This window comes from Agelaius tricolor, unplaced genomic scaffold (assembly GCF_023055355.1).
Source record: "Agelaius tricolor isolate 1412-34295 unplaced genomic scaffold, bAgeTri1.0.p SCAF_2, whole genome shotgun sequence".
NCBI classification, from domain to species: domain Eukaryota; kingdom Metazoa; phylum Chordata; class Aves; order Passeriformes; family Icteridae; genus Agelaius; species Agelaius tricolor.
In genome coordinates this window covers 10,024,652-10,052,558 of record NW_027269262.1, presented here as the reverse complement: position 1 = coordinate 10,052,558, position 27,907 = coordinate 10,024,652, and the positions used below count along the sequence as shown (strand labels likewise).

Below are 27,907 nucleotides of genomic sequence, written 5' to 3'. Positions count from 1 at the left end.
CTCCTTTGTCCCCTATGTTGTCTCTGGGAATCTCTCACACTGTGACAGATCATACTGTCAAAGATCATACTGTGTTTGAAAAGTATCTATCTGGCTTGCCTTGGGATGCTGTATGAAATACGGCAGGATGTGGCATCCTGCAGGGAGCATGTCATGTGCGCTTGCTTGGCCTCCTGCGCGTGCTTGAGCAGAGGAAGGGAATGCACATCAGAAGAGCACAGTTGTTCACAGCTTCCTTTCACTCCCCTTGCTTGTTCCAGAGAGGCAGCACTCCATGAATGGAGTCAGAGAGGTGTCACCCATGAGGTTTGCCAAAGCTGTGTGCTTTTCTGGTGTGCTAATAACCAAATTCCCTGATGGAGATGCCTCTGCATTGTTAAGGGTGGGAGGGGGCTCTCTCATGACTTCCATGATGTGGGATGCACAGTGCAAAATTACCCCTGTCATAGGTACTGAACTGGATGAATGGGAGTTCCTCTCAGACCAAAGATGGCTTTTTCCAGTTTAGTAGCTAACATAGCAGTTTCCAGAAGTCACAAGAGAATCTGATGTGTAGCTGGAAGTGCTGAGGGAAGAGGATACCAGCTTTTCCAGAACTGTGCAGCTCAGTCACAGAACGAAGTTGGACTGGACATGAAACTGGATTCCAGGGTGACGTGGTGATTGCAGTCTCTGCCGGCTTTGCCTCTTCCCACAGCTGGGGAGTTGATTCTCCCAGTAGGCCCGTGCCAGCATAGTCCTGCTGCTAGTCTTGTGGTGTTACCCCAACACAGAAGTTGTGCTTTGAATAGCTTGCAAAGTGGTAAGCAGCACGTAAATCTAGGCGACAGGGGTGAGCCAGCCTACCCGGGCTTTTTGCAAAGCTGAATTTGCAAAATGCTGTCTCCATCAAGGGCAATGTAATAATAAGTTGCAGAGATTCTGTCTTGAAAAACAAATAGTGAAACACAGGCATTGGGGGAGGAGGGTGTTGTGCTCTTTTATAAGGCTCTTGCTTTTTGTTAACTCAGGTTAACTTTATCAGCTGGATTAACTTTTCCGTATCATTCCAGAATTATTGTAGTAATTAGGAAAAATTACATAAGGTCATGGCCTCATACGTGGCCAAGTAAGCATCTAGTCACATTCTTTTCAACTGGGACAGTGGCATGAAGAATTTCTTTACTGAAGGTCACAGAAGGAGACAGTAAGAGGTGCAGAAAAAGAGCCCAAATTCTGTGAATCCAGTCCTGTGTCTCCACCATTAGTTCATGCTTCCTGTCTAGGCAGATGAACCCACATAAAAACCTCGGTTCACAAACAGATGACATTCAAGTACTACCAGCATTGTAAAATACGGCTAGGACTAATATATTTGCTCTGACTTTCATCTTGAGTGCCTAGTGGAACACCTGTAAGTATTTACATTTTAACATGAGCTTTTGTGCTTGTGAAAGCAGACAGTTTGACAGCAATGACCTCTCACACAAAAGCCTGAATAAGTGATGAACTTCCAACAAATCCATGACCTGAACTCTGCTGGATGCATATTGAAGGCGACAAGTTAATATGGCCTGTGGCAGTACCAACAAGAGGCCTGGCTCTGTGCTGGGCTCTTCTGGTAGAGGTGGTCCACAAATGAGCTGCTAACGACTGTCCCTCTCCAGAGGCCTGGAACTAAGCATGCCCGGTTCACTGCCTGGGTGAGAACCTCAGGCAGATGTTTGATGCAGAAAAAAATTAATTTTTTTCCAAAGGTTTCTTGTCCTGTTGGTCTGACCCTGGATGAAGGACTTGGGTTTATGTTGCAGAGGAGGCAGAAGGGTGGATGTGTCTCCTCCCAAGCAGAGCACTTCAGAGTTTGCTGTGTTTGAATTGAATTGAGTGGTAGGTAGTTAAAACTTCAATTATGGGCATCTCTGGAGTTGTACGTGTCTCTGCTGCAAGCACAGTAACCACTGGCCGTCAGACAGGGATGACAGCCCTGGTACAGTAACCTCTGAAATCACCCTGACCTGAATCACGTTGAAGCTTTGGCTCTGGTGACATTTCCTCAGGACTGCCCTGTCCTGGAATGAGCAGTTCCTGGTACCTGCTTCTCCAGTGAAGCTTGGATTCAGAGCAGAGGATGCTTCCTCAAGCTGACAGAAATGCCTCTGGATCTGTTGCAGGAGGTGCTTCAGTTCTGTGCTAAATTCTGTAGAGTAGGTCATGCTGTGTTTTTTGGTTTTTTGCCTACAAAACTGAAAATCAGTGGGAATCCTGATTGTGTCTTAATACCAAGTCAGACCCAAAGCTTGCCATGCCCAAGATGATGGTCAATATGGATTTATCAAAAGAGAGTGTGGCAAGAGGGCACCTATTAGTGATGCTTTCCTAATGTAGCCTACCAGCAACATGCTTCTGGAATCCCTTGAGCCAAGGGGTATTTGTGTAGTTAGAGTATTTAGTTTCAAGAATCCTTTTTTTGTGAGCTTGTCCAGTGGCTTTTTGACCCTGTACTGACTCTTGGTATGTTGTGATGGTGAGTTTTGCAGTTTAACTGCATGCTCTGTTGGAGAGGAGCTGAAAAATTGATTTTCTGAACCTCTCATTTTATGCTTTCACTTAATACCATTTAAGACTTGTACTAAGGGAAGTAGCAGGTATTCATTTGCTACCAACTTTCTCCACACCTTTCAGGATTTTCTGGACCTCTGCTGTATCACCTCTGTGGCTTTCCTCCCAGGTTGGAGTCCTAATCTGAGTATCCATTATTATGCAGAAATTGTTCCATACTTCTGATTACAGTGTTCATCAATGCTTTTAAAAGCTTTGGTTTGCCTTGTTAACATCTATCACAGGCACATGCCAAAAATACTTTATTTGCCTAGATATTTATTGCTGTAAGACATATACTTGGACAGACTTTAAAGATTTCCAGGTGCTGCCATGATTCTGCAGCAGCTTTTTTGTGAAACTTTCTCCATGTTGGCAAGTCACAGTCAGAAGATGATGATTGGTGAGGTTGTTTGTAGGTCTGGCTCAGTTACTTCCATCCTGATTGCTTGAGGACTGCCTGTTTAAATGGTGCTTTTCTTCCTGTTTTCCTTCCCAGATATACTGCTGGTTTCCATGAGCAATGTCCCTGTATCCCCCCACTTAATATGCCCCCCTGCTTCCTCCCTACAAATGGCAGCCTGAAGCATGCCCTGTATATTTAAAACCTTGGTGAATACAACTTACCAGAGACAAGGGACATTTGTCCTTGCTCCCTCTGCATGTTTCTTTAGGTTCCACTTAAACGGAGAGATATTACCCACATTAAAGTTTGCCCACTTCCTATGCTTGCCTGATGATTTGGGATGATGACTAGGACTCATCCATGAGTTTATTCTTGGCCAGTATCAGAGGAATTGTTTTGAGTTGACTGAAGTAAAATTAGCAATTCTGAAGTAATATTCTGCAATTCTACTGTTTCTCCATCCCCTTTTTTGTATTTGCTAGTTGTGAACCCACTTGTCCACCTGTAGGACTAACTGGTCCATGTTGGTGGACTTTGAGATTTTATTTTTTGCAAAGGAAACGATTTTGCTTAATTGCTAGGCATAGTGCTAGTATTTACTTAGTTAGATTGCTTTACAAATCAGTGCTTACAAGGCTGCCGGAATGCAGCTGCTTGTGGAGAGTGAGGAAGGAGAGGTTTGGATCAGGTCATGCTAACCCCTTTCTTCCTCTGTGTGCTGCACATTCTTCACTGCTGACATGGCCTAAAAAGGAACCTTGCTTTTTAAAGCTCTACCTTAACCTGCCCATCAAATGATGTGTACTGCTTGATTTGTGTTCAGCTGTTGAAAACTTTATTCCAAGGTGCCTGAATTGGGAACTTGGTTGCAAGGGTGACACTAGTGATTTGAAACCTTCTGGGAGGGAAGGCCTTCCATAGTGGGAACTCACTGGTTCCCACTGTGTTACTTACTCTATGTACTAAGCCTCTCAGGACTGATGAAATGTAGTGGTCTTAGGAGAAACAAGCCCTGTTCATCAGGTAGTTCTGATTTATGATGAAAATCTTTGAAGGTTTCTGTGTGTAAAACCATTCAAAATAAGCTGTTCAGCACTTAATACTGAGCTCTGTAGGCTTTGTGAATTATATAGTATTTGAAAGTAGCAAGCATATGTGTTTGGAGAAAGGGGGCAGGGGCTATTCTTTTAAACTATCAAGCTGTGGTTGTAGGTCTGATTGTTGGATTCAAAGTTCCTCTTGTATTGTTCTGCTGCTGCTCTATGCATTTAGTGGCTTAAATTTAAATTTCATATCATAAAGGTCATATGAGGAGCAAGGAATGAAGCCCTAGCATGGTTTATGCTTTGCAGGTGTCTCTCTGCTCTTGGGTGTTAGATCAGGAAAACCTAAAAATAAACATAAAATAAAGTCATTGTATATGTGTAAGCAGGAGGGCATGTTTATGTTCCTTTAATTAGAAGTGTTTTCTTGACTGCTTGTTTTCTTGGGGTATGTATTCAAAATAATAAATATTTTAAATACCTTAAAGGTATGCCCTAAAGTGCTTGGCCAGAAAGCTGATAAGAACTTTTTGTATTTGTCCCTCTGTCTTTTCAAAGTTCAGTTTTGGCTCAGTCAGTTCTCTTAGCAGACTTACTGTGCCGGTGATGTAGTTGTGCTGGAAGAAGGAGGTGGGAGAAGAACAGAGGATGACAGGACTTCTGATTGCAGTACAGGTAGAACAGATTTTAAAAGCCCAGGCAACCATTATTAAAAAGACCATTGCTCAAACCATCAGAACCATCATGTCTTCCTAGTCAAGCAAGAGCCAGGATGAAAAGTGGAAGAATCAAGTGGAATGCCTTTTTGCCAGTTTATCTTTGCAAGGTCCTTGAGTCAAACGTGGATGCAACAAGATGCATTGCCTGGTAGGATGGATCCTTGATCCTGGAATCCGTGCTGCTAGGCTAATGAATTCCTGCAGACAGAGCCTAATTCAAGTTTGCTCCATCGGTGGGGGGTGATGAGCAATGTTTGTTCTATCTGTCCTTGTCTATAGGAACTGCATCTGCTGTGTATGTTGGACTTAGTATCTTTGCTGTCTCAGAGTTGTGGTGTTGAAAAACCAGCACAGTCGTTTTGCATTTTTTTAAAGATGCTTCATTTTTAACATGTAGGCTCTTAGCTGCCCTCAGCCTACTTGAAGGTGAGAATGAGCATCCCCTCCATGGCTACTATCAGTTCATGGGTGTCTCTGCTGTGATTCCAGTAACTGTTAAGAGTGCCAGGCTTATGTTAATAGAGCCACTTTCCCCCTCCTCTTTTCCTTTTCCCACTTGCCTCCGTCTTTCAGGTACATTGTGGTGTTTGCTTTTAAAGGTTGTGTTTGACACCACTTGTATTCAAGCATCTTCCCTCTACCACTTCAAGGCAAGTATTCTTCCAGGTATGTGACTGCAAACAATGCAAAGGGAAACATCTCAATGGAGATCTGTTCTTGATGTTTTTTATCTCTTTGAAGATGCATTTTTTAAGAGTCTTTTGATATTTAGGTATTTCCTCCCAGCTTTCCCTGTTCTGGTGTGTCTTTGCCTTGGTAACTAAAAAAAATTCATAATAACATTGAATTAGTGACTTCAGAATGGATTCTTTGGCAACTTAAATGGGCATTTGACATCATAGGATGGAGAAGTGGTAAAACCAGCTTGAAGAGGTTTGGTTGTTAGGTTTTTTTTTGTAATTTGTTTATGCCTCACCTCTAGCAGTTCACTCCTGCTGTTGTAATCTTCTGAGATGCTGATACAAGTGTTTGTGGGGTTTCACTGTAAGCTTTAGCTCCAAAACATTTTGAGTAGCCAGTCTTCTTTAATTTTTTGTGACTTTGAACAATCATACCTCACCAACTTTTGTTTGGATCAATAAAGGGGAGGCAATCATAGGCTTTCCCTGGCATGGAAATGAGCAGCTGAAGGAAGGGAAGAGCTTCTGGAGAGATGTTGACCCTCAGTGCAAGCAGCACAAAACTATGTGCTGTTTTTATCAAGAGGTTTGAGAGTTTTGGCTGCAGAGATAGCCTCATCTTCCCACCTTATCACACATTCTTTGTTTTTTCTCTTGATGGAAATCTTGTTACTGCTTTAGCTGTGTAAAAAATTCTGTAAATCAGGTCTCTTTTAGCTGTTCTTTCTGTTTTCAAATTAATTTCCATCTTGAGAGAGTATCTTTCTTAATCATGCTTGATATTGTGTAAGGAAATCATGTTTCATCATGTAAGATTGTGGTCCAGGTTTTGTTCTGACTGGACTGGTACAAATCTGGTGCAGCTTTGGCAGTGTTGGTGTCTCTTTTGTGAAAGAAGTCAGTTTGAGTTGCCAGGGACAGAGTATCAATCACAGCCCAGAAATACCAGCTTAAGGAAAATAAGAGTGAAGACTGATGTAGGTTTTATTGGAATGCCCAGGCTTCTATTATAAGATGTGAAACTAAACATATGCTAAAAGCCAAGTAAGTACAAAGACTGCAACACCACATTTCCAAGAAAATTGTCTTGTTGCAGAGGAACATGGACTGTGAAAGGGTCTTATGGCATCTGCACATTTAATACAGGCTCTATCAGTAGCTATCTTCGGTTACAATAGTCCCACTTGTTTTTAGATTTCTGCAGGTTTGTTTTGTTTTGGTTTTTTTTGTAACTATTTGGGGGAGTAGCATATAAAACAGGGCAGCATGTAGAAATCTAAAACTCCAGCCAAAAGACACCTCCTTTTTGTGTCTATGTGTTGCAGCTGTCTATCTCTTGGCAGCAGGCAGCCTGTGTAGAATGTGAGGTTTTAGCACTAAAACGTGGAAGAGAGAATTAAGGAGTTCTGAACTTCAGTCATTCTGTTCTAGTGAATTTCAGCCCTCAACATTGCTTAGTTATTTGGAGACTGTAGGGTTGGTTTTTTTCCTTTCGGTAACTCATGTTCACAGTAACAGGAGTGTCTCATATAAACTGAGACAGGTTGCTAACTCTTCACTTTCCTTAGTTCTGCAGTTTAGTAATCAAATTAATTGGAGCCAGTTGCATGGATACCCAGCTGGGAGGAAAGGCAAAAAAGAATGCATGCATGTATTTTGTTATAGGTAGGAGAGGAGTAAAGGAGAGACTTCGCTTTTTCTGCCATGGAACACTTTTGTATAAGCCAAATAAATGCTTTGTTACAGGGATGTCAGTATGGGACATTTTGTTTCTGCATAAATTATGGATTACATCATAACACCTAGGGCATAGTTACACCTTTTAATCTCTCCTTGTTCCACCTGGAAAAGCAGAGGATTTTGTGAGATGAGCCAGTGTAGGAGCTTCCCTCAACACTGAGTTTTTGCATTTTGGAGGAAGCAGATGCATGCTTTTATACCAGGCAAGCAAACTGAAAAGGGGAAAGTATAATAAGACACTGTGAGACTTTCCATTAAAACCTATTTTTTTAAAATTAGTTTGTGCCTTCAGTTTTGCAGATGTTGTCAGAATAGAGAATGGAAACTGTGTACTCAATGCTCTGAGAAACACGGTTTGGGTGCTGATCTCCACCTTCCTTGTAGACTAAATCCATGCCTTTTGCCCAGGGTTTTCATTATTCCAGCCTGGCCTGAGATGCGGTTTTCCTTTTAGCTGAGACATTTGTATTGCTGTGGTTGTTACATCTGCCCTGGGCAAGCAGAGAAGGCCAGCACAGGCAGTTCCATGCGCTGGTGGCACTGCTGCCTCGCTGGCACCGGCTGGGCTGCTGCTCTGACTGAGAAAAGTACGGGTAAAGTTGTTCAGCTTTTTAGTGCACGGATGAAACCAGACTTTTCTCTTCGTAGACAGTGTTCAACCTTTCTGAATCATGTAAGTTCTGGTGTGCAAAGGCCGGGTGGTGGTGCTTGACCAGGTTTCAGCTTTGTTTTTTGTTGTTGCTGCTGTTGTTCACAACTTTAACACGCAGCTTTAAAGGCCTTGCTCTTGGGGAGGCTGGTATTGAAAGGAGTGGAAATCATCCTGGGGAGAGGAAAAGGACAGGCTAACCTTGGCACCTGGGGCCTGGCTATTATGTTGCACTTCCTCTGCGGGGCGGCGCGGGGCGCGGGGCCGCCGGAGTGATGTTCTCACAGCAAATGGAGGAAGTTCCTCCAGCAGTAGCAGCACAGCGCTTCTGGATCTCCTCTCGCCTGGGGGATGGGGCAGGGTGGTGAAAGAGGGCTATACAAAGCACCGAGGGGAGGGGGTGGGAAAAAAAAAAGAAGCCAAACAACAACCCGGATCCTTCAGCTTACGTGCAAAGCTCGACAAACTTTTCGGAAATGTGAATACTTCGCGTATTCACCGTTTTGGGGAGGGCTTGGGGAGCACGAGAATGTTTCTTTCCCCGGCGCTGCTGGCGGCGGGGAAGGTACCACGGGAAGGAGCCGGGAAGGATGGAGGGGGGCGGCCGCTCCTCTCTCCCTGGTTGCTGACTAAACAGTTCTGTCAGCTGGCAGTCGGCGCGGCCTGGGGATTTGCGATAGAGCTCCTGGAGGGTGGGGGCGGCTGCGCGGGGGAAGGGAGGGAAGGGCCGGCCCTGCTCCAGCCGCTGCTGCTCCCTCGCCCTCGTGGCAGGGAGGCCTGGCTCCCCTGGGTACGGCCACGGGGAGTTTTGGCGGTGATGCCCGCCAAAAGCGAAGGGGATGTGCCTGCATCCCTGTTTTTCTGGGCAGCGGTGCGGTGCCTTGAGTAGCAGCCCCAGCCCACTGGAAGCCTGTCCTGTGCAGGAGCGTGTTCCTGTCCCGCTGGTACCCGCACCTCCCTTGCCAGCTGTGCCAGAGCTCTCTGGAGTACGTGCCTCTGCCAGAATTGCCAGAGCCGGCTGCTGAGGTGTGGGGAACACGCTCCCATCCCAGCTCAGAGCAGGTTGTGGATGCTGGGGCAGAGGGCAGCCCTGTGGGGTAGAGCTGTGTTTGCCCCTTGGCCAGGCTCTGGCTGGCACTTGCAGGGACAGTGCCAAGCACAAAGCAGGAACAAGGCTTGGGCAGTGCCCTCCCTGTGCTCTGCCACAGGTAGAGACTGCCCTATCTAAGCGTGTTAGGAAGCAGACAGTGAATCCTGGCTGCTGTTCAAGTTTAATGTTTCCTTTCTCGGCCTTGAAGGCAGATGGAGCCCAGGGTAGCCCTTGCACAGAGCAGGAGGTATTTACAATGATTCTTTTAGGTCAGTAATGTTCAAATCCTATTTTTCTGCTCCTCTTGTTTTGTTTTCCATAAATCGTGTGCTGTAAAGTTGGAACAGCCTTGGAACAGCTGCGGCTTTTCACCCATATGCTTCCCTCCCCTCCACCCCCTATTAGGAGTAAGTGAAGGATGGGTTGTATGTGAATCACCTCCATACATATTTCACTTCTCTTGTCCCAGCAGTGCAAGACAGAGAAGGACCCTGTCCTGACAGGCAAAAAGGGTGTGTGTCTCAATTGTTTGAGGTCAACTGAGTTAGCCGAACACAATTAAAAAAAAAAAAAAGCTCTCTTGATGCTCCTTAAGGTACAGCCTACCATGTCCAAAGCTGTGTTTGTGGCTGTGCAAGACCAGTTAATGTGCTAACCTGCATCTTAATGAACATTTAGGTAGGTTTTTAGTAATGTTAGTCTGACTCAATGGAGCTACCATAGTTGTAGTTGAGAGTGAACCTGTCCAGCCCAGATGGACAAGCTTGCTGGAGGCTTCAGTTTGCAGGACAGCACCAGACACTGTTTTTGATGGTCTAAAGGTGATCTGCCTTTTTTTTTTTTCCCTTTTTATTTTGCCAGAGCAGAGCGTGCTGTGAAAGATGAGTGGAAGGCTATAGAAAAGTGTTTATATTGTGATGTGGAAATCTACAGATCTCGCCCAAGAGCTGCTTTGTTGTACCTTTGTACAGCTCTCATCACCTCAGTGCAGTTCTCAGCAGGGTGTGTTGTGCCTGGCACTCCTTCACAGCACACCTGGATGCCCTTTTATGCACGAGTCAAGCAGCAGCGTGGTTTTGTAGGGCCTTGCAATCCTTTGCCAAGTGGCCATACGGACGAGCTGGGCAGCTGGACTGCTGTCAGTTTGCTCTCAGCAATGTAGGTGTCTGTGAGCCGGTGTGGGAAGGTTGTAAAGCACTGAAGTATCTGAGTGACACTTCAGTCTCCATTCTGCTTTAAACACCCTGCTTGTGACAGGCCACAAGAGCAAACTCCTTTGTGAGAATGTGTTTAAACTGATAAAACTTGAATCCTTAAATATTTAGCTTTCCACTGTGGTTACTGTAGGTAAAAAACGCTTCTTTGGTGCTGAGGATTTTTTTTTGAGCAGAGAAAAAAGTCTCCAGGAGACAGGAAGACACTGAGAGGTTAGTGTAGAGCCAGATGTACATCATCTGTATTTTAAAGCAGGCAGACTGTCTTCTGAAAATGGAATTATTTTGAGAAGAGAGGAGTGCTTAGGCATACGGTCTGAAACGCTGAATAACCACAATCCTCGCTAGCTTCACAAGGAACGCTTCTGGAAACGGCTCTTGATGCATTGGGTACAAAGCACTACAAGTGAGGGTAAACAGTTCTTTAAAATATTTTGGCACACTGAGAAAACTTCAGAGAGTGCTACTTGGAAGCTGAACACTTGACTTTTCGTGGATAAGATCAGTTTAAATAGGTGTGTTTTTCTTCCTTCTGTGTGTATGAGAGAGGGGAACAGGAGGGCAAGTAAAAAAATCAGAGAAAAAGACCTCGTTGCTGACTGGGGAGACTTGTTTGACCTTCTGAGCCCTGTGCACTTGTCTGTGGTTTGCAGCCAAAGGTTCTCACTTTGAGAGCGCCTTGCTCCTCGTGCTGAACTATTTTTTGACGCAGTGAATGAATGCAATATGTTAACACTCCTGTAAGTCCCAGAATTGCTTGGCTGCCCCTTGCCCTGCCTGCCTTGCGCTGGCTGAAAAGGTACCATTGTTTGTTCTGCAAACAGTGGGTGATGGTTGTTTCCAAGGTGACAGCAGCACTGTTGCTGCCCTCTAGTACAAAAAAAAAAAAAAAAAAATTGTCATTAAACACCTGAGAGCATCCCACTGTCACCAGACAATGGGAGGGAGGCAGGAGCTGTCTGTAAGAGCTCTCTGGGCTGGATGTTACGATACAGATGGAGAAAATGCCAGTAAGCTAAGAAGGGGCGATGCACACATTTAGTCTATGCTACAAAATATTGCTCCTAAATAGTGCACGGATACAGCTGTTGAAACTGCTGATTGTTTCTAAGTCTGTCTCTGCTGGGAAGAAATGATGATAAATTTAAAGTCTCTGAATAATACTGATCAACTGGTAGTTGTAGTTTGAGTTTACAGTAGTAATATTCTGCTTTTTCACTTAATTGATAGGATGTTTTGAAGACTGTTCAAGCCAAGGGTGTGTGGACTTCTAGAGCAAAATCTAAAAGAAAACACTCAACAGTTCTGCCAGACTTGGAGGTTTTTAGACTGTTTTGAAAAACAATTATTTGGGGGTAAAGTATCCATCCCCCAGAAAGAGAACCCCAGTAGTTATTTCATTCCTTTTGTATATCCTTGAAAGGCCTGTGGTACTCAGAACAGGGACTTATTTTGAAGTGTCTAGGTGGATGGATTTGAAGAATTTTTTCAGTCTTCTCCCTGAGCTGCATGCCCATCTACTCATGCAGCTGTTTAGTGGGAGGGGGATGAGTTTAAAGAGAAAAACAAGCTAAGGCTTCTTTTTAATTGGTCATGGATGCTGCTAGCAGAACTTTGCCTCCCCCTGCATCAGGTTTAGTACAGTTCATACGCAGGTTTCAGTAAACATTAACCACTTTTATCAGGGCTCGCAGCATGCTGAATGGTTAGCAAAGAGCATGTACTGAGAGAAACAGAGAAAATGAACAAGTCCAAGGTCAAAAGGATGGTAGATTTTCTTTTATTAAAATAAGGGGTGGAGAAGGTTGACAACACTTCATAGAAAAAATAGGCCTGTGAGAAAACATGATTCTTGTCCTTAAGCTTTCATCTGGGTGAGAATATGTGGGGGTACTGCAAGGAGGATGTGCATCTTGAATTTTTCTTCTGCTCCAGTGAGATGACCAGAACAATCAGCCCTCCTTGCACTCTTGCTGACTGACAGCTTAGCTCCTCGTGACTGAGATCAATCCAGAGCAGAGTATAAGCTTTGCTATTGCTTGTTGCATATTTTTAGGGGCCTGTTCCCACCCAGCATCCACAAAGATCCCACTGACTTCTGCAGTGCACAGCCAAACAGAGATCACAGTTCCCTCCCTTCTGTGCCTGCAACAATACAAAGCCATCCTGGTTAGGAAGGGTGGTTAAGGAACTGTGGTTTAGCATTTTGCCTCACCTTTCTTTCTCTTGGATGTTTCTTTATTGCATTTGAGGGCTACAGTGCTACTAACTTTCCTGCAGAATGAATTGCTGTAGTGATTAAAAAATAGTTGATCAGCTTAGCAGTGAAAATGAGGTAATTGTGGCTAAATTAATGAAATGATTTTACATTGCGGTCTGGAAAAAAGGCATTTTGAAAAGAGCATGTAATCTGCCCTAATGAAATTTGTTGAAGCATCTGATGCCACAGTTCAAATTGTAAGTTATTTTTAATTGTGCAAATCAGCATATCCTGTCCCTCCTAGCTCCATTCAAATAATACTTTGCAACAGAAGCAGCAGCATTCACCTGCGTATTTCCTAGAAAACAGCATCACTGAGAGGTTGTACCTCGTTGGAAAAACACAGATTTAGTTAAATGATACATCAAACACAGAAGAAATCCAAACCGTGTGTGGCTAGTCTGACAGTAGTTTGAGAAACACCCTACACTGCATGCCCCTCAAATCAGAAACGTGTGCGCACAGTTAAAAATCTCATCTTTGTGGTGACACAGATGATTCAGTGCAGGAAACGAGAGGAATTTCTTTCAGCAGTTAAGCATTTGTGGGGCGGGGGTGTGAGGAGGTCATGATGTTCAACACACCCGGTTAGAAACCTTCAGGCTCCTTTCCCTACTGCGTTTTATTGATTCAAATCAGGGCTGATACTGGAAGCATCAGCACGAGAGGCAAATTCCATCCTGTTTGTCCCACCTGGATCAGATGGGAAGTAAAAGAAAGAAAGGAAGAGACTTTTTTGTTGTTTTTAAATTTTACCTACAGACATTAGCCATCCTACTCAAAACCATCCCTTGTCATGGGAGGTGCAAGGACTCACTCTCGCATCCTGCTGGAGCTGAGCTGTGGGGTGGCTGGGCCAGCACATGGAGGAGGGTCACCAGCAGGGCTGCAGTGGTGGCCCATGTCCTTCCTTCTGCAATGGCTGCATGGTCCCAAGGCAGGCACTGGGACAGCTTTACATGCAGGCTTGCCATTACAGCTTCTTGAAAGATGCCATAGTTCATCTAAATATAAAATACGGACTGTGGTTTCGGTCTGAAATATCTGTGGGATTTTACAAAACCACTACAAACAAACAGTGTAAACAGTAGCAAAAAAGTGACACATTTCAGGCAGGATTTATTTTTCCTTTTTCTTTTGCAAGGTGATGCGGAGACTTGTATTTTGTGATTCAGTGTTCAAAGGAAGGACATTTCTCAAATGAATTACATCTTTGTTCATCCCTTATTCAGAGACTTCCTAAAGAGCTTTATATTAAAGTTTTTCAGGAGGCTGGGATGTAATTTTCTTTTCAGCTCTGTTGATGTTCTCCCACAGTTTCCCAGTTTGTTGCCTTCTCCAAATGAAAAACTAACAATTTCCTAGTAAATTGATCATGTGTTGTATTAGAAGCTTTTGTAAAGCCTATGGAGGAAAACCAAATCATGTGTGCCACTTTAATTCTAGAATGCCGAGGGCAGCTTTCATGGGAGCATGTACAAAACATTACATGTATGTGTAGACTTTTGTGTTGCCTGGAAACTGACCGAGTAAAGTCAGACAGTTTTTAGATTGCTTTGATGCATCTGTAAAAACTTTTGCAGTTTTGTATTTGCTGTAGGTCTCCAGCTGATAACTGGCATTAATGAAGTGGCTTTTTCTACAGTTTTATTGAAATTATTTATGCAACTACAGTGCAAACTTTCTTGCAAAAGCAGTCATTTGCAGTGCACAGCTGGTAAGCAGAAGCATTACTGTTCATTCTCCAGTACCTTAATAGCTGCGGCTCAGTTCACAGCACTGTAGCTTGCTGTGCATGCTCCCAGTGTTTATTCCTCAACTCCAGTGGACCTGCAGGATTTGGCTGCTTTGGCACAGAGGTGCAGGAATGGCTGTCTCTCTCTTGAAGAACCACTCATCCTGTTTTGCGTTTTTTTGGTTGGTTGCTTGCTTTCTTGCTTGGGTTTTTTTAAACCTCAGTGGAAAAATACTTTTACTGTCAGTCTGTGGGACCACAGTCCTGTTCACCTCTGAAATGGTTTCATAATAGGCTCTCAGAAGACCATTAGGTGCACTGGGGATAGGAAGAGTTACGTGCATCCCCTTTTTAGATACCCTTGCAAAGGCTTCAGTGCCAGAGGACTCTATTAATAATGTCTTAAAACACACACTCTCTTGATAATACAATGGAGGGACTCATTCTGTCAGACACAAAATTTTTGTCATCTCTCCTTCAGCTGGGTTTGCCTTGGCTGTGGAAGTGTCAGTTCTCCCAAACTGTTGAGATAAATTTTTAGGAGAAAACTTCTACTGGGCGAGATATGAGACCTCTATGCTACATGGGTGCCATGAGGAAATAAGGTGCACAGCCTCAGGGCAGCCAGGAGTGGTTGGGGAGAGTTGTTTCTTATTTCCTGTCAATGTGCGGGTGGGACGTAATTCTTTTGGTGTCTTACAGGAACTGCCACTGACTCTCCCACTGAACTTCAGTTATGGTGTATGATGTGGGTTTTTTTTGCTTTATTGCTTAGCTCAGTAGAAGGGAGCAGGTGACAGGTATTCATTAATAAGCCATGCTGCTTAGCTGCTTATCTCCAAAGGGAGCACTTTTGCATAGACTTGCATGGGTGTCTCGTGCATCTTAGGGACAGGTCAGAGTTGCTTTCAGAGATGTCAGGTGTGTTTGGGGCTGATTGCAGTGTCTGGCATTTCAGCTTCAGGAGCCAGAGCTCCCTCAGCCAAGGGCAGACTGGACAGCATGTTCTCATTCTGCAGCAAGACCTGGACATCCGTAGATCTGTTCGGGCTTCCCAGCACAGGGTGCTGTCCAGCTGAACTGTCCAGATGGGCTACACATGGGTCAGAAGCTGTGAATTGAACATCCCCAGAGTGAGGTGGCAAGGGGCCTGGAGAAGGGGCTTAGTGCACACCAAAGTCACTGCTCTGGGCAGCTTAAAAGCCAGGATTTTTTCCAGTCTTGAAGCACTTGCATAGGGTCTTACATTCAAAGCACTAATGATTTCCTTGTTGGGATTCAGACTCTTTAAATTTTTATTAAAGGGATTGTCTGTGGTGACATTTAGCTAGCACCAGATGTTGGCTTTTAGTTACCAGTGTGGAGGTGGCATAGCTAATAAAGGCAAGGGTAAGAAACTTGTGAGAAACTGCCTGTCACATGCAGCTTTGTGTAGTGCAGCCTGCATGATGGCTGTCGCTTCTTCATGGGCCAGCATTCTACAAGAAAGCTTTTTCTTTTCTTCTTTTTCTTCTATACTCTTGACTGGCCAAGTGTTTTCTAACCACATGTCTTTTCAGGTGGCCTTGCTCTTTTGTTAGAGACTAGCTAATGGAGGGAGACTGCAAAGGGAGCTCAGTGGTAGATTTGGGTTTTCTTCCCTTACATTTTGGTATTTCATCTGAACATAACTTTCCTGTAGATCATACTTCTCCCCCTCAACCTCTTTTGGCCATATCCTCCCTCAGAAATGTCAGCAAGCGATTGTTTCCTTTGCAGAGCTGCGATCCCCTAGACAGAGGCTTTTCCAGTTTTATGAATGCACCATTTGTTGCTGAGGGCACAACTGTTCGATATAACTGGCTGCATCCCACTCTGCTTGGGCCCAGCATGCACTACAGCCAGGCTATGCATAAACCAGATTTTTGTATTAAATGGCACCATTTTGTCCACAGCAGCAGTCTGTCTGTCTTTTGTGTGTGCGTGTGTGAGACTTGCAGTTTTCAGATGCAAAATATATAAAGAACAGGAGTTTTGCAGAAATACGTGTTACTCAGCAAGTGTATCATGCTATTTTAAGGCTTATTTTTCTTACGGAGCTCTTGATGAGTGATATTTCTTCATTATTTTGTGTAGGCAGGCCAAGGCAAAAGCATATTTTAAAATATTTTATAAAATGGATGCATGGTATAATATTACAAATGTAGTTGTTTTGTTGAGGACATAATTATAACTAAACAGAAATTACATGTGGCACTTTGAAAGAGGATGTGCTCATTCATGTTTTATTGTTTGTCATCAACCCGCTGTTTATCTCCCCCACCACTACCTTTTCTTGTTCAGTGTCACAGGGCTAGTGACTGTATAGGTGGAACCACTTAAAGATGCGCTGCGCTTTATATTTTTAATTATGTCTAGGAAATGTCATCTTATGCCAAACCTGGCTCTCTTTCTCACCACCTGCCCTGCTTACCCCCCTTCTGAGGTCAGCAGAATTTACTGTTTTCAGCTGAAATGCTGTGCAGGAGGGGCTGCTCTGCAGGGGAGGGGGAGGCCGGAGGGGGCTGCGCATACGCCAGGCACAGCTTCCATCCCAACCGGGGTTTCTGAGCTCAGTTTTCTACAGCGTGCACACACCTGTGATGTTTGGTTCACAGCTAAAATAGTGCCACAGCAGCCCTCTGGCAGTCTGAGACGTGCATGAGTTGGGGGTTAGTTGTAGTTGGGTACTGTGCTGATTGAATGCTCTTTCTCTGTCATTTCCCTCTCGGTCCTGGAAAGCAGCTTTTGGAAAGTGCCATCTCCATTCTTAGTTATGTGAGTGCAAGCTGTAAGGAAGGGAGGTTCCATGAGACTCTGGTCCCAACAGCTGAATCACAGCTTAGGGTTTTAGTCAACACTGCCTGCCTCATTTGTCCCAATGCCAAGAGTTTCTCTTTAGAAGCACAGTACTCTCTTTTTCCCATCTCTCTTCTCTCATACCTGTTGAATCCCCTCCAACAAATAAGAACACCTCAAAAGCAAGCCCACCAGTTGAGAAATTACTCATTTGTGCTTTAGTAAAAATATTTTCCATGCTCCATCATCATGGTGTTTAAGAAATGGGGAAAATTGGAAACACCTATGATTTTCCCTCTTGAATGAAGGCACCACTGAGTAGAGATTAGGATTCCCCACTTCACTCTCCTTTGGGTACCCAAACGTGTCTGGGCATCAGTCAGGCTTGCCTGTAATGTCCATAATTTGTCCACCAAAAAGAAATATTAAAATGCACATCTATGAAACCTCCTTTCTGTGGAGGCTTCTACATATACCCCCCAGCCTCACCATGTTCCTTCATATATTTACTGCCCACATAATGTTACCCGTGGGATGAGGGTGGGAGGGGGAAGCTTGTTCTCTTTCATGTGACTGCAGCACAGTTAATAATTGTACCAGACTTCAGGCGCTCGCGTGACCAAAGGGGTTGATCAGGCTCATAGTCGAACAGTTTTTTCAAGCCCATCTTCATGCCTCAGCATCCCAGTAGATTCAGAGAAGGAGCCAGATCTGCTTACTCTGTGATTGTTCATTTGTTATGAGCTGGCTGGCATATAGCACAGAGACAAAAGCCTCCCTGGCCTGAAAAGCCCCCAAAGAAAAGCAGGATAGTAAATACATCTGTAAAACGGTGTTCAGGTTTCAGATTGCACATGTCTCACATGCTCTTGCTTGTTTGCTCCATCTCCCTGCCCCCCACCTTGCTGTCTTAAAAAAGGGATGGCAAAATATTTTGATAAATGCATCAACTGCTAAATGGTTGATGTGTTTTTTTTAAAAAAAGAGGAATCTTTGCTCAAGCATATGTTTCCAACATTTTAATCTTTTATGGACTGCATACTTGCTGTGGGAGTGGAAGGGGATGTTTCAGGCTTGCTTTCAGTGTACTTGGGAATCTTTCCCACAGCATGCAAACTCCCCAGAAAACATGTGAAACAACGGCCTGGAAACCAGGAAGTTTCTGATGCCTAGCACTCATTGCTCTGAGGGATTTGCTGTGCTCTGGAGGTCATGGAATAATCTTTCTTCTTTGCTGGCTTCTCTAAGTTTATTTAGCACATGACAGAGGAGTATGTGTGTGCTGCTGAGCTTTTAGGGGGTCCTCCTTTCTGAAGCATGCTTTTGCTCCTGATTCTTTTGTTACTGCATTCCCATGATTAATGTATCTGCTGCTTAAAATGAACTACTGAACCACCACCAAATTCTTGTCACTTGTTACTGATCCTGTCAGAAACCACCCAGCACTGCTTGGACTTGATGCTTTTGTTGATCAGCAGGTTTATTTCTCATCTTTGGGCTGCTCATTAACCCTGTGAATACTGTACACAGTGAAGGCATCAATCTGCTGTGGTGGTGATGGTATGTCCTGGTGCTGTGATCACCGCTGCTGCTCCCACACTGCACTTTGCTTAGATTTGTGTGGCACGCAGTCTTCCAGGTGTGTGTTTTGAGGTTTGGGACTTTTTTGCCCTTTGTTTTTCCACCCCCTTACCACTTTGTGTAGTTAAAAGTTTTTTTGATGAGTTGCTAATGTCAAAAAGCAGTGATGAAGGTGAGAAATCTGGCACCTGAGGGCTGATGGTCCTGGTGAGTAGACAAGGAAGATCCAGTTCCCTCCAGTGAAGAAACTCTGCATCTAGTTTCAGTCTATGATGAACTCAGCATTTTGTTTTCTGGCATCTACGTTCTGTGTGCCCATGTTTGTACTGGAGTGTGATGGAGCGTGAAAGGAGTCAGAGGAGAGAAGGGGCTGCAGCTTGGCTTTGGATGCCAAAAGAAAAACAACGAACAACCTCGACCAAAAGGAGAGTTAACCGGAACATGCCACAAAACAGGTTAGGCAGGACGCAGAAGCCAGATACGAACCTTCTTCTGCGCTTTAAGGCATCTTCAGTACACCCTCCTCCCTCTACCCTTTCAGGATTTTCCCCCCTCCTCCCCCTTATGAAATAGTCCTGTGCCAGCTGGGTTTGGACGTGGGGCAGGCGGATGGATGGTTGCAGTGCTCGCTCGCCTGCTGCCAGCTGTTTCTTAAGAAAGAGAGGGTGCACTTGTCCGTGCCCGTCATCCTGTGGCAGAGGCAGCGCTCAGTGCGGCATGTGCCTGTGAGTGCCTTCATCCCCTCCACTGGCTCCGCTTCCCCTGCAAACAGTCCCAGCTGAAAAGCAGTGGGGGAGGAAGAGCAGCAAGGAGACAGGGAATGCTGGCGGGTGGAGCTTAGAGGGCTGATCCTCCACATAGTTAATCATTACTTGCCACATAACCTGTTCCTGTTTTCTAGAGGTTTCACTGGCGCTCTCAGCCAGAAGCAGATGAGGAATATGTGAGACTGCTTTCTGAGCAGGATGGCTTGCCTTGCAGCAGGAAGCCCAGCATCTAATACAAGACATCATTTCTTCTGTAACATGTTTATGCCTAATCATTCAGTAAACATACCATATATAGTCTGTTTTGTGCTTGCTCTAACACCCTGCTGCAAGGCAAATTTGCTGGTACCACACAGATTCCTTAGCTCCTGGTAACTGCCTGACAAATAGGATGTTGCCATATGTAACATAAATATTCCACACAACTCGGTTTTTTTACTCTCCTGCTCATGGCATGCTTTTCTGACTGTGGCAGTCTTAAGTCTGGCACTTAAAAATGGAGAGGATTACACAAAAACAAGGTAACGTATCAGAGAATGGACCAGATCCCACATGTGCATTTTTTTGCACAATAAAGGTTCCACGCTTCCCCTAAACATCAGATGTTTGTGTTTACCAATCAGTTTTTTGGGGACATGGGGTTTTTTTTCTTTTTTCTCCTCTCTCAACTTTAAATGCCTGCTTCATCCTAGGTTATGGATCCCAAGTTAAAGCTTTGGTTAACTGAGAACTCTCTCTTTTCATTCTAGCATCTTTTGTAGAATTTCTCCCCTTAACTCTTTCTCTTGGCCTTCTTTCTGTTTACCCTGTGCTAGCAGGGTACTAAGCATGGCAGAGGGCACGAAGAGCAGCACTGTGGCTGGATTCACAGCTAATCAGGTCTTACATACAGTTTGCCTTCAGGTTTTTTTGTTTGTTTGTTTTTAACGTTGTAAAATTACTTCAATAACATCTGGCTATTTCTGTGCTAGGCAGAAGTAGCTCAGGAAAATGATATTGAATCCTTCCTACCTACACCAGGGTGGGGTTTTTCTTTTTTGTGCCTTCTACATCTTGTTGTTTGTTGATGTGTGAGAAGACAGCGCAGTGGTGTGGACCCCAGGTAACCTTGCACAGAGCCTTCTGGCTGTCTGCTTAGTGATGCCTGTTAGTGCCTGAGTTCAGCAGTGTGGTGACTAGCAATGCCTCCTGTACCACTGAGATGGTTGCTTAATCAGGTGGATTTGGATGCTCATTATGGATGCTCATACAGGTGGATTTTCTTATAGAGGCTTGCTCCTTATTTAGGCAGTGCTTCCAGAAGGGAAGCCTTTGCAGGGGGGAATGTTTGGGTGTTACATAAATGAACAGGACATGCATTTCTGGGACTCGTCTCTCATTGGCCTGGTCAGAGTGAATTATGTCTGACTGCTTGGCAGTTAATTGGACCATCCTTCCCATTTCCTAAGCTGATAAGCCCCTCACTGTCTGCCTCAATCAGGCTTCTTTGTTTGAGAAGTTACTAATGCTGCAGAAGAACAGAATAACTACTTTCCTGTACCAAGTGAGGGGCTCTCATAGATAAATCGATGAAGATTCACTCTCTTTCTTCAGCAAAATCCTTTCACGAGGCTTACTTGTACACCAGTAGCAGTTGACAGGTACTGAAAAGTAGGTATAGCCAATGTATTTCATACGTACCTTGTCCCTTTTTGAAAGATTGATATTTGTGATTAAGCGTTCCTGCCAGCACCTTTATTCTGGCAGATCCAGTAGCTGTGCTGAGTACCAGGGGGGTCTGTAAATATCTCTGCATCAGCATCGGGGCTCGGAAATGGCTTTCTTTTACCACAAAGCCTTCAGACTGGGACTGTCTGTCTTAATGTGTCTGGATGGTGCCTAGCTTAGAGTGGGTGTTGCCAGAAGGTGAGTAATAAATGGTGATTAATCGTCTCTGAGCTGTGGATGTTTGTATGAAAAAGCACTTGGCTAAAGGCTGTGCTTCAACAAGCTCATCAAAATTAGCCACACTGAAGGCAGTAGTATAGCATCCCAAAGGCCTGATTCTCCTGTCTCTTGACTTGTTTTGTTTTTACTTTTGTGGATTTATTAAATCTGGTTGAGGGAGAAACATGGTCCCTTTGTCTTCAAATATCAGTAAATATCAGTTGAGTGATATCAGTGTTACAGATTGCAAATGGGCTGAGTGATACAGAATCAGGGTGCACTAAAAGTAAACACCCTTTTGTTAGACTGCTCAGTAATCTTTTTAATGCAGAGGTGTGGTTATGAACCTTACAGGTAGGCATCCTTGTGTTTGTGCCATAGAGTCTATGATACAAATACATAGGAAAGATGTAAAGCTACCAATTCTGGTGTTAATTATATATTGAAGTTGAAAAGTATTTTTCTATTACAGGAGACCATTTATCCTTTGCAGTCAAGCCAGTAAATTACTATAAAACCTAAAGCCATAGTGATTTTTAAAATAGTTCCTGTTCTGAGTTTTCATCCTTATTTGAGGAATGCATTGCATCTGCGTGATTGTACAGTTATTTCTAAAACTTCCTGAAAAGAGAATTCATCACAAAAATCTTCCTTCTCCCTCCATCCTTCAGCTGTTTCTGGCAGCTTTCAGGGCCTGAAGCACACAAGGCAAGTATTGCAGGGTTTGTTCCTTGCACAAAAATTAGGACTATGACTTTTTCTTCTTAAAAACCTTTCCAAAACGGGGTTTGTTTTGACGTAGTCAGAGAGGATGTACTTCCGAGTTGGTAGTGTTGAGCCCCAGGATGTCTGTGGCATCGCGGCAGGGTGATACGAGGACATGGTCACTGTTGAGTTGGGGTGGCTCTTACTGGTGTTCTGCCATTACTGTTTGTTATGCCTGAGAAATGTAGGAACCCAGGAGAGCTGAACACAGGGCCTGGTCTGTAGGGCAGGACCTGCTGGAGGATCTGAAGGAAGCAACCACCAGTGGTGGCTGGATCACATCCTTTCCTCTCAAGGCAGTCATCAGACCCCAGGCAGGTAGCCAGAGACTTCTCCTACTGGGACTTCTTTTATTAGTGTTTTTACTGCCTGGCAGCATTCAAGGTGATGGGTGGAGCCATTTGCATTTTGGATATTAAAGTTTCTGGAAGAGAGTTTGTGATGTGTGCCGTGTCTGAACATTACCTAACAGACACTCATTCAAAGGCCTTGCCGTCTACTGTGGGATCAGTGAGCCTCCAGCTTTCTGAGCAGAGGTGATGAGGAAATGAGGGTGAGGAGGTGTCTTTGTCCTAAAAAAGAAAAAAGAGTTGAAAAGGAAAAACTGGAAAGCAGGCAGTTTGTCACTGAATTTCTCGTGAAGAAGGGATCTGTGTACGCAGCGGGGGCTGTGATGGCCCCCGTGTGCGCAGGGACACAGCGGCGTGGTTAGGGCACAGCAGCACGGATAGGCCGCGCTGCAGTCCTGCCCTGCCAGCAGGGAATGCAGAGGAAGCAGGAGGCAGCCTGCCTTCCCTCAGACAGCCGTCAGGGATGCACAAGTTTAGGAAGTGTTCAGCCTCAAAATTAGGGCGACTTGAAGGTGATTTAACTGCTGGGCCTGTAAATGAGCTGTGTGTTCATGTGTGTATAGGACCTTAAGCACAGAAAGGTTTGGGGTGAGTCTGGAAAGGGTCCATGTTTGAGGAATGTAGTTATTCTGGCTTCTGAGGTACTTTTTTTGTGTAGACAGCATGGAAAACGATTACAAAAACAAGTATTGCAAGACACTTACTGAGATGGGAAACTGGTGGTGTTAAGGTTGTGGCTCTTGGGCTTATGTGACTGTGAGAGAATTTAAGCTTTTTTCTGCTTCCTTTCTCCAAACATTTTCTGAGTTGTGAACAATCTCAAGTGGAGTTTATCCTGTGGGCTTAAAGTCAGCAAGCCCAAAAACACATTGAAAATCTCTCTTGACTTTTAGAATGAGGGTCCATGACAGCAACTGAACTCGAGAAAAGAAGGTACCTTTAATGTTTGCTGCCAAATCCACCAGTTTAGTCTCAGACCTCATCTGCTGAGATATCACACTGTCTGCTTTCACCATTTTGGAGCAGGGGTGACTGGGGCTAACCAGACCAGTTTTCAGGGAGCTTAGTCAGCTTTCAAATTTCCAGGTGTAGTGAGAGAGTCATCAGGGAGAGGAATGGAGAGAGAATGTCAGTAAGTTCAGTCAGAATCTGGGCTGCCAGGAGGATTTCCAATTGGAGATCACCAGGCAGCTTTATTACTGCCCCTGTTTTCTCTTGCATGTGGCTCTACAGAGCTTTAACCATTTGTGCTTAAACACTGCATGTCAGGTGTTTAGCTTCAGGCCACATTTGCTTTTGAAAGAAAAGTAAGTAGTAAAAAAAATTTCTTCAGCCATTTCTGAGAATAAAGATGAGAGAAAAGTGACTTCAGGCTTTGAATTACTTTCATGTTCCCCTTTTTCATAGAAAATAGAAAAAAAACAACAGCAAACTTTGAATCCCTAACAAAGGGGAAAAACATTGACCTGTTCTTCAAGTTCTCAAAGCTATAATGCTGGGGCATTGAGATTTGAGAAAGACAAAGTGGGTGGGAGATTGGAATTGTAGCCATCAATTGAATAAGTTTTTTGTTATCATCGCTGATAACAGCAATGGTGATTTCTCCAGTGTGGTCTGGTCCTAATGTCTTTTGTAATTCGGAAGTAAAAGGGGCTGTGCATGATCCAGTGGAAACCAAGCATCCCCATGTTTGTCTTGCGTGCAGAGTAGGTAATTTCAGCTCTGTAAAGACTGAACTTGGTAACCTAGTCCCACATGTTGAGTAAGCACTTTAATGATGTTGTACATATATCTCTGTATTTGTCCACTCTTTCAGGTGCAAAACATATGTGGGGAATGTGTGATTGTTTCTCTTGCACTGTGATGTACAGGTACAGGTATAGAATTCCTGGTAGAGGGATTAGTGTAAGATGAAAACACTGTTCTTGTGAAAGTGCTTTACTCTGTAGGCACTTCTGCTCCATGTGGAGTAAGGGTAGCTTGAAAGTTGTTGGACAAGATTTGCACTCCTTGCCAAACACCACTGGTCTCCTAAATAAAAACAAGGGCCCAGAAGATTGTAAATACTTGTGCGTGTGATGTAAACAAATTTCCTGATTTAGGGACCACTACTGAAGCTAATGGTTCTCCTCCACAGAATGAACCTATTAGTATCAGTTCATTAGCAAGACTGAGGCCTTGATTTGTAATGAGCCCTTAAATGTAATTTGCAGTAGCCTGTTGACTGTATCTTACTAACCTGCTATGGGTGCAAGAGGGAAACAGATTGAGGCTGGAGTGATACTTACCTTTGCTTCCAGTCAGAAGTATTTAGAGCAAAAAAGAAATGTGCCACACCTCTAGGATCTCCAGTCAGCTTTCCTGCAAACCTTGACCAGAGAGAATGAAATACCCCTGGTGGTCAATACACAGGGCAAAGGCTGCTGCTATATTTAAAAATACGTGTATGAAAATGGAACTGGAAGTTACTGCAAAGCTGCATTTGCAGGTATCATGGCAAGAAAATTTTTAGAAACCAGACATGAAAGAATTTACAACAGAAAGTTTCTCAGTATACTCCCTGTCATTTCTCATTTGCTTTGCTAAAGTGTTAAAAGAACCCCTGCTTTCTGTAGTTATGGCTAGGAATAAATTACTTTATGGGTTTGTTTTGATTATATATCAGGTATATGTAAAATATATATTTTTTTGCTTGATTATGGAAGGGGGGACTGTGGAAAGAGAATTTTAAGTTCTTTAACGAGACACTTGATTGAAGTTATTTATTCATGTTAAGCACCCCAGAGCAATATTGAATAGTTCTATCCTCTTCTGTTTTAAAGAACTCCTCAAGATGAAAGAAAATCCCTTTTTTGTTTGTTTTCCAAGAGGGAAAAACTGAATTGAAAAATGGTTTAAACAGTTCAGTGATTCTTATTCCATTTCTTGCAAACTTCTCCCTTGCCCCTGAGCCTGACCTCTCTGCCCCTCTCCACTAGCCCACAGAATTACCATGCAACTAATTTTAGAGGTGGGTTTACACGTTTGTTTAAAAAATGCTGCAGTCTCCATCTCTGGTAATCCACCAGGTGGAAGCAGATGTGTAGAATATCTGTGCGTGTATTTGTAAATCTGGGTTTGAGCAGATTTGGCGTTTGTGAGAGGGCAGTGTGTGTGCAAAGACAAGGGAACCCTTGGCAGTGTAATGCCGTCAGTAAAGCAAAAATTTGCAGTAAACCACTAGCAGGGTTCAATGGTGGTTTTGGTTCATGCTGGGTGACAATGTATTAGCCAGTTCTTCTGGTGCATGGTTAGACATCACTTGCCTTGCTGTTCTGAGTTACAGTAGGGAGAAGGGTATCAGGGAGGGGATGGGGAGAGTAAGAGAAAGTAGTTTCTTAGAGATGGGTGCTCTTCTTGTGCTAACAGAGCTTTTGGTCTCTTAACCTCAAGTGGCCTTTTCTGACCTACAGACTTGTTCATCACTTACTGATGTCTTCCTGGTGTCCATCTCCCCATTGACCACCTGGCATCCCAATACCTCTCTGCTCTTGCAAAAAATAGCGCCTTAGAAGTTCGGGCAATATCCCTGTAGTGTTTGGCCCTCACAGTGATTTTGCTTTGAGTGCATCTTGGTTGGGAAATACACTAATAGTGCTAAGATTTTTATTTTATTTGGTTGAGGGATAGGTGGGAGGGCAGGGTGAGTCCACATGGTGTCAAACAGGAAGCTTGATGTAGCTGAAGGTGGCCTCCTTGAAAGCATCCCTCCAGTCTGCAAATCTTCTAAAGGCAGTCACTTGGAAAGGGCTGTGCTACCCAGATTTGCAGTGTCTGCTGTGTTTTGTGTAACAGAAATGCTGCAGTTGTGTACTGCTGTAGGCTTTTGTTGTCCTTCTACAGGTTTGTTAAAGGCTTCTCCATTACCTGTTGCACTAAACTTCATGTCACTGCCTGACAAAACTGGGCTCTTAATAATTTAAAGTTTACTTACAGAGCAAAGTCTGGACAGTACAATGTATTGAATGTATATTGGATAAAATAATTTCCTTACTGACTTGTACTCTTTGAGCTTTGCTTAATTGTGAGCTTGTTATAGAAACAATCAGATTTCCTGAAAGCGAAGATACTTGCATTTTAAGTCTAGAGTTGCAAAACTGAGTCCTGTGCATGTTGGGACAAAAATAAAATGGAGGAGAATCTGAAAGAAGCCTTTTGCATCACTTGAGGCCCAGTGGGAGCTGAGGGTCAGGATCACTCTGAGAATTAATCAGTTCACTAGAGAATATGATAATACAAGGAAATGATGGTATTGCAATAATTTTTTTATTAGTAACAGAAACTTTAAAAATAAAAAGAGAGTGAGAGAAAGCCTGGGAGCAGGAGTAGCCTGAAGGGGAAATGACCAAGATCAGCTGAGAAATGCAGAGAACCGTGATTCAGGAGTTGCTGCTTCACTGCATCTGTGAGAAACTTCTGGCTGTCTTATGAAGGGGGGTGAGGGAGATCACAGTTCTGTACAATCTCACTTCTTAATGCAGTTTTGAATAACATGAAACAGTTCTGGGCCTTCCACTTCTCTTGCAGACTGAGGATTTTAAACAGGGAATGCCAGTCCTGCAGAAAAGTGACTGTAATCACAAATCTGAAAGCAGCATGTGACCTTTCTTGTCATTTCTAACAAGCCAGAACTTTGCAGAAATCTGCCCAGGCAAACTTTGGGTCCTACTGTGCCCCAGTGCAATAATTATAATGCAGAAACAGCTGATGGGTCACGTCTCCAGGCCTGCACAGCGTTATGACTTGCTACCTACATTCCATGTTTAGCTTTGAGAGATCAGATGGTGCCAGCAATGTGAGCTAGCAGTGCCTGAGGACATGCTCAGGGGCAACACGTCCTGTCCCTCTGCAGCTTTGGTTTCTTTTCTCTACTTCTGTCCCATCCTATCCCCTTAAGGTGATGCATTTTACAATAAACACCAATCTCTCTAGGAGGTGAGCTGCCCCTGTGGAAGCATGTGTACCATTCCCACTGTGCTGTATGTTAAATCCAAGGGCCCAAGGTTTGTAAATATTGTTTCTAAAGTATCTGGGGACTCCAGGTGAGCTGCTTGCCCTACTTGCTGGTGGCTCTGGAGCTGTGGTTGGTACATGTGGCACACGGTGGCAGGCTGTTTCAGCATTGTTGCTGATGTGATTTAATGAAGCATGAGTGGTATTGGAGGGGGTAAATTTTGTCTTTGTGCATGGGGAAAGGGCCATTGACAAAAGTTTACAAACAAACAAACGAGTTTAAAATTAGGCTTAGTTCAGCCATGTGCGGGAAGGGAGGTGGATATTTTCGAGTTGTGTTTGTTTTGTGCTTAGCACTGTGCAAAAGTTACACCCAGTTCTTGATGTAGGAAAAATTGGATAGGTAAGCAGAAAAGTACTAGCTCATTGCCCAAGACTGCTCTTGCTCTGTTACTCTCCTCATCCAGGGATGCCATGGGAGAGGTGCGGTAGAGACATTTTAATGTGGTAGTTTATTTTATTGTGAACTTATTTTCACTGGGATTAATCAGAAAACTGAACTTCAGGTATATTTTTAGATGTTTTTATGGCAGAGA

At 44.0% G+C, this 27,907-nt stretch overlaps 1 protein-coding gene across 9 annotated transcripts in view; it reads left to right on the top strand.

The window, feature by feature from the left end:
• The window catches only part of RREB1 (ras responsive element binding protein 1), a 122,431-nt gene that overhangs the window by 13,081 nt on the left and 81,443 nt on the right, over window positions 1-27,907 (top strand). Inside the window, exon 1 of one of the 9 annotated variants that reach the window (XM_071452425.1) lies at window positions 7,658-7,838. The exons of the other annotated variants lie outside the window; for them this stretch is intronic. The gene's annotated coding sequence lies outside the window, so the exon portion shown is untranslated. Of the gene's footprint in view, window positions 1-7,657; window positions 7,839-27,907 lie in introns of those variants that run through there. 9 annotated transcript variants of the gene reach the window in all.